Source organism: Trachurus trachurus (genome assembly GCF_905171665.1).
Source record: "Trachurus trachurus genome assembly, chromosome: 2".
Lineage (NCBI taxonomy): Eukaryota > Metazoa > Chordata > Actinopteri > Carangiformes > Carangidae > Trachurus > Trachurus trachurus.
Genome location: NC_139914.1, coordinates 11251364 through 11259205, shown reverse-complemented (window position 1 = coordinate 11259205; position 7842 = coordinate 11251364).

The window sequence follows — 7842 nt, the reverse complement described above, 5'->3', positions numbered from 1 at the left end:
ACTTTGACTGAGTCAAGTCTGGTGTACTGCTGCTTGGTTGGAACGAAGACCTGCAGCCACATGGCCTGGTCTACAAGCATCAGGGAATGCGACTTTGCTCAAAGACCAGGCATCTTACATCTTTTACTTCAGGTTTTTATTCATTTGATGTGTTTGTTTCACTCTATCTTTGTCTCTTTTGCAGGTTTTCAACCCTGAGCTGACTGGCTACCATGTGCTTCTACTACTGCCACCTCTACTTGGTAAGAAACACTCAAAGCATACGCAGAAATCTTTACTTACTTCCCCATGCACAGTCACACAGTCACCTCCATCCTGTTCAGTCTGAAAGACAAAGGACACATTCAACATGAGTTGCAGGCGGAAGCGTCAGGGTATGCGACTTTGCTCAAAGACCAGGCATCTTACATCTTAAGGTTTTTATTAATTTGATAGTGTTTGTTTCACTCATCTTTGTCTCTTTTGCAGGTTTTCAACCCTGAGCTGACTGGCTACCATGTGCTTCTACTGCCACGTCTACTTGGTAAGAAACACTCACGGCATACTGTTGAATATACACAGCAATCTTTTACTTACTTCCACAAGACGCATTCAGCATGAGTTGCAGGTAGTCCTGTCTAACACTGCTTGTCCATGTTCTCTCTTTCAGGAGCTGCTGTCCACTTGAGTCCAGAAGAACTTCACCACCTGGTTCAAAGACATTGAAGACTCAACAATGTTAATCGTGTGGAAATGCTTGAGACCCATCTCTGGTTTGTGCCATGTGCTTCACTGGGTGAGTCGGCCATCTTGTAGACCAGGCCATGTGGCTGCAGGTGTTTGTTTCAACCAAGAGCACTTTTGACTGAGTCAAGTCTGGTGTACTGCTGCTTGGTTGGAACAAACACCTGCAGCCACATGGCCTGGTCTACAAGCATCAGGGAATGCGACTTTGCTCAAAGACCAGGCATCTTACATCTTTTACTTCAGGTTTTTATTCATTTGATAGTGTTCTCTTTGTCTCTTTTGCAGGTTTTCAACCCTGAGCTGACTGGCTACCATGTGCTTCTACTACTGCCACCTCTACTTGGTAAGAAACACTCAAAGCATACACAGAAATCTTTACTTACTTCCCCATGCAGTCACACAGTTACCTCCATCCTGTTCAGTCTGAAAGACAAAGGACACATTCAACATGAGTTGCAGGCGGAAGCGTCAGGGTATGCGACTTTGCTCAAAGACCAGGCATCTTACATCTTTTACTAAGGTTTTTATTCATTTGATAGTGTTTGTTTCACTCATCTTTGTCTCTTTTGCAGGTTTTCAACCCTGAGCTGACTGGCTACCATGTGCTTCTACTGCCACCTCTACTTGGTAAGAAACACTCACGGCATACTGTTGAATATACACAGCAATCTTTTACTTACTTCCACAAGACACATTCAGCATGAGTTGCAGGTAGTCCTGTCTAACACTGCTTGTCCATGTTCTCTCTTTCAGGAGCTGCTGTCCACCATTGAGTCCAGAAGAACTTCACCACCTGGTTCAAAGAAGACATTGAAGACTCATCAATGTTAATCGTGTGGAAATGCTTGAGATCCATCCCTGGTTTGTGCCATGTGCTTCACTGGGTGAGTCGGCCATCTTGTAGACCAGGCCATGTGGCTGCAGGTGTTTGTTTCAACCAAGAGCACTTTGACTAAGTCTGGTGTACTGCTGCTTGGTTGGAACAAACACCTGCAGCCACATGGCCTGGTCTACAAGATGGCCGACTTACCCAGTGAAGCACATGGCACAAACCAGGGATGGGATCAAGGTTAAACAATGTAAAGTTGTTTGTAAATGAAAAGTACAAAATAAAAACCTAAAAAAAATTTAAGTTTTGTATCTTTTATATATAAACCATTTATTGCATCTTGCCTATTGCTTGTTATACTGTCACAGACTCATTTACTCAAAGATGTCTCCTTTTACACTGCAATGAGGTGACGTCCTCCAGGAGCCATGGAGCACAGATCTTACGTCTTTACTTCAGGTTTGGTTTTTATTTTCATTTCCAAACAACTTTACATTGTTTAACCTTGATCCCATCTCTGGTTTGTGCCATGTGCTTCACTGGTGAGTTGGCCATCTTGTAGACCAGGCCATGTGGCTGCAGGTGTTTGTTCCAACCAAGCAGCACTACACCTGCAGCCACATGGCCTGGTCTACAAGATGGCCGACTTACCCAGTGAAGCACATGGCACAAACCAGGGATGGGATCAAGGTTAAACAATGTAAAGTTGTTTGTAAATGAAAAAGTACAAAATAAAAACCAAACCTGAAGTAAAGACGTAAGATCTGTGCTCCATGGCCCTCCTGGAGGACGTCAAATTGGAGACATCTTGAGTAAATGAGTCTGACAGTCAAATACATAAAACAAGCAATAAGGCAAAGATGCAATACACTGCTCAAAGAAATGGAACACTTCAACACATCTTAGATCTCAATTGATGAAATATTGCAGTTTAAAATCGTTATTCAATATATAGTAGAGTGTGTTGAGAACAAAATAACATAAAAATGATCAATGTAAATCAAAATTATCATCCCAGGTTGATTTCACACGATATACTTGGAGTTACAATGTGTTGTTTAAGTGTTCCCTTTACTTTTTTGAGCAGTGTATTAAAACACATGTATTGTTGACCATAGCTTTAGTACAGTTACAATCAGGTCATATACAAACCTATATATACACTAATGAGGTGAACCCCAGAAAAACAAACTAGCATTAATGACAAATAAAGAAATGCTCTTACTGCTGTGCAGACAGTCAGTCAGCTCCTCCTGCTTCATCTTCAGTGTGATGTTCACAAACACCTCTGACTCTCCACCTGGGACAACACATACACAAAAAACATTTAGTCACACTCATCCTGACATTTTGAAATGTTTGAGCTGCAACACTTCAGCTACAAATCTCACTTACATTGTGTTTTCTCCAGAAACATTGAGGTGGTCACTCCTGGCTCCAGATGGTGGTTTGGCGCCATCTGCTGGTGAAAGCAGAGAATTACACCAGGTTAGTTTTAAATCACAGAAAACCAGTTTACATTGAAAACATGAATAAAGTTGACAAACACTTTCTTATTATAATTTGCACACTGACACTATGTGGATAAAAAACAAATATTAAAGATTGTAGGCTGGAGAAAAAAAAAATTGCAGCAAATATTGTGTTAAAAATAAAGAGTTTTACATAAAGTGGCTGTAGTTTTTACTTTTTACTACAATGTAAAACAACAACAACAACAACAACACACAATCTAGTTCTGGGGCCTGTTGTTCGAAAGTAGAATAAAGATAACCAGGATAAGTGGAAAAGCCAGGTTGGACAAAGTCTCATAAGTCCATCTTGGCTTAATTGGTTGTTGGAACGCCGAGGCAGGCAGAGGAGGAGCAGCTTTGTCAAGCCAGGTGTAACTAATTCTCTCGTCAGTAGACCACAGAGATTGATCACAGATTCACCGATGAGAGGACAGGTGTGGCTATTTTCCTCCAATCAACAGCGGATCTTGACGTAAGGTGACACACCTCTTAAAAAAAAGGAAAAAAAAGCACCGCTGCTGTCGTAAAGCTCAGAGAGAGCGGACAACTGCAGACTGATTGAATGTGGAAGTAATCCAAAATTATTATTAAATTATTAAATCACAACTTAAGTTCCTTTCACAAATTAACAGCTGTGCACTTTGCCCTAATGAGTGGAAGTTGATACATTGCACTAATCTCTTATCATCTTAAGTAAAGTTCATACAGCACAAATAGAAGTGGCCAAATGTGCAACAGGTGAAAATTAATTAAATATAAGAACATTATGCAGTCTGATGCTTCAATAAATTGCCGATAACAATGTTCAAATGAGGTGTATAAATTATTTGAAGGTGCCTGCTCAAACAATTGTATTCTTGTTTTCTTCCCTCAACCAATATTCAGCCAATATACTGTATTTTGTAACATATTTTATAAAAATAAATCTATTGCTATTTTTGCTCCATTGCTTTTTATGAGAAGCCATGTAGTACTAGTGGTCACAGAAAATATCATAGATGGGTCACAGATATTGAAAATAGTGAGTATTGACTGAAGAACAGTGTGCACAATTCTGTGCTAATGTGTTTTACAGATTTCACAAACCATCAGACATCTTTATGCCCTTTAGCACTGGCAGATGCAAAGATTCAGTGTGAGAAGCACATGAATAGGCCTAATTATGAAAAAAAGAAAAGAAAAATAACCTAATAAATATTGTAAATGTTTCATGTTTTTTGATTATAGTAAATGTATTTAGTTTGTTTAGAAATCAGGCCAATATGTACATAAGAACATGAAATAGCTGTATGAATCAACTAAGCCTGGCTGTTAGCCTGGTCTGGAGCAGGCTAGCTGCAGAGAATAAATCACCATAGTAACTTGACCAGGATAAAGGTATCCAGCTTTCGAACAACCGAGTTGAGGCTAAATTCAGCCAGGATAACCAACATATCCCGGCTTAATCCCTTATCTAGGTTTCGAACAACAGGCCCCTGGTAGATAACTAGAGTGGTCACCCATTCTGTGGCCAGTGGCCACTCCAAAACAAAAAGCACAAAGCAACCAATCCAGCCTGTCTGCATGAACACACTAACATACATCTCCACATTGTTAGAGCACAAAGTCTGGTCTGGTCCTCACCTCTCCTCCTTCAGACTCAATAAAAACCACATCAGACAACACAGTTTGTAACTAAATAAAGCCACACGCGCTGTCACGATATACTCCACAGGAAATTAAGTAAAGAAAACACAGAGAGAAGTGAGGTCTATGTATGAGAGTGGAAAAGTACAAGACACGTATAAACAAAGTGTAGCCTAAATAAGATACTCCTGAGACTGGATCACAGGAGGACAGCTAGATAGACATTTAATACACTGCTCAAAAAAATAAAGGGAACACTTAAACAACACATTGTAACTCCAAGTATATCACACCTGTTTGAAATCAACCTGGGATGATAATTTTGATTTACATTGATCATTTTTATGTTGTTTTGTTCTCAACAAAACAACATTAAAAAAATCGTTATTCAATATGTAGTAGAGTGAATGCACCTAAAATGCACTATAACCTTTTACAGGTGAACTTCATTTAACCTTCTCTCAACTTTTGAATAAACATGTCCAATTGTTCAATGTTTCAGTCCTTATTGAATAACATGCTGTTCTCTAACAAGGTGATTAACCACAAACATCACAAGCAGTATTGTAGACAGTCCTCTCCTCTCCAGCATGTTCACATGTTGACATCATGAGACCAAGACAACACTTTGATCACATTGATCAAGTTATCGACACATTGAGATTTTTGTTGCACATATAGCCACCACTGTAGTTAGCTTTTGTTTGAGATAAACGTAAATCCTTCTATCGTGATAGAATATCACTGTGTAGCATGAACTTTTTATAGACCTTTTCAGAGAGTATAAACAAAGACAGGTGTGGCTCATTAGAAAACGCTCTGGTACACTAAATGGAACGGAGCCTTAATTAGTATACTTGTTAACACCTGTATTTGTTTATACTCTCTGAAAAGGTCTATAGGGATATTCTTGTCAAATATCCTTAAACTTTTTGTGAATAATATATAGTATAATATATACTCATGCATTGTATATTCAAAATAAACCACAGTGAGTATGAGTTGAATCGTGAACTCATCACTCATCATCTTTGTCTTTACAAACAGTGTAAAGACATTTCCAGATGTTTAATCAAATCACTCCTTTCTTATTGGACACAAACATAAAGAGTTAACTAATTCAATCATGTTCCTGACATGACAACGCTGAGTGAAGTTTACAAAGACAGAGGAACAGCTTTCTGTTTGGCCTGCTGCTAGCTGCTAACAGTTAGCTGCTAACTGCTAACAGTTAGCTGCTGTCTCTGTGACCGTTGACCATGGATGTAACGTTATTATCACGCCGCTAACGTCTCTTTCTACGTCAACACGTCTCCGCGGTTTCAACAGCTTCTTCATAAACTTATCTCTTTTCACTAGTGAAGGTTTTTATCTCACTTACGGTGAGTTTGAGCGAAGTTCACGGCGTCTCAGGTGGTCGTCAGGTGTGTTTACCGCACGCAGGTGAATCAGGAAGTGAAGCGGAAGCTGCTCTGGCTGTGACAGCAGCGCCACCTGGCGGAGAGGAGGAGAGACACCCAGCTACAACCACTGCTACAGCACTTTCAGTCGAGATTCACACTTAGGACATAAAAAATATGAAGGAACATATGGAAGTATATCCTTTTTTGTTTCCTACATATTTTCATGTGTTCCTGCATAGTGTTGATGTCTTCACTTTGAATCTGCAATGTAGAGTCCAAACCTTTGAGCTGTATGTCTGCCATCATGTGGGGGATAATGTTCACTACAGCGATCAGGATTTCCACTACATTTAATATGTCAGCTACGTTTAAAAGAATGGTCTATACTGTGTAAACGGAAAAAAAAATGAATAAACAGAGTGCATACGGATTAAAAAGTGTTTATTTGGAGTAACAAAATCAGACTGGTCCTGGAGCTGCTCCGCAAAACAAAGTCATCATTGTTAATAATATTGTTTTTGAGCAAAATGACAAAGACAAACATGTTGGTGAACTTCTTCACCAACATGTTTGTCTTTGTCATTTTGCTCAAAAACAATATTATCAACAATGATGACAGCAGCTGGACAAACAGAGAATAACAGATGATGAAGTGACAGAGGACAGAGGAAAAGTACAAGACACACATGAACAAAGATGCTCCTGAGACTGGAGACAGCTGCATATACATTAACTATTATAGTACATAATAGTACACATTTCTTTTCTCTGCTGTGTTTCCTTTCAATGTGGAACTCAAATACACCAGGAGCCAGTGGCAACAACAGCTCTGCTGGGTGGCTGAGAGGTTTACACTACTGGTGTTGGAGCTGAAGGTTGTAGGTTCAAGACCAGCCATGAGGTCATGATGCATTGAAGCTATGGCTAGGGGGAGCCAGGATAATAATAAATATAATTTAATAAATACAAAGTTACATAAATATATATATACTTTTTCATGTCATGAGTCAAAGTGTTCTTCATCAACATGTTTGTCTTTGTCATTTTGCTCAAAAACAACATTAACAATGATGACAGCAGCTGGACAAACAGAATTACAGATGATGAAGTGACAGAGGACATACTGACCCCCTCCAATGGTAGCCACACAAAAAATGATAAAGACTATTGATGATTTGTTTATCATTAACTGTTGAAGTGCGTGCATGTGTGTGTTTGTGTTACCGAGACACCACAAACACCACAACTGCATTTCATGTTTATTGAAACTGAAACTGAAGAATAGCCTACAGAGATCAATAAATCACAGTGACAAACTGAAACAAGAACGTGTCAACCAGTGTGTAAAAAATAAAGGATAGGACACACAGGGTTAAATAAAACATTGCATATGATAGGAACTCCTTTCCTTTTGTTTTCTTTCTTTATTTTGTTTCCTGTCATTCTCCTGTTCACACTCCAGTCCAGAGGGCGGCGGTAACGCTGCTGTAAGTTGGTTGCGAAGTTACGCTACGCTACGTCACCGTTTACGTTACGCTACGTCACCGTTTACGTTGTAAACAAGGAAGTGGCTTGCGAATGTGCCGTCTACAGCTGCAGCTAACCCTCGCAGCATCAGTCTGCGGCCTTAATGAGGAACATTTGCGGGGTTTTGTGAGTTAAACGGACTCAAAACGCTAAAAAACAACAACAACAAGGTGTCAAAATCTGAAGCTTTTTACCTTTACCGGTTCACGGAGCTGCA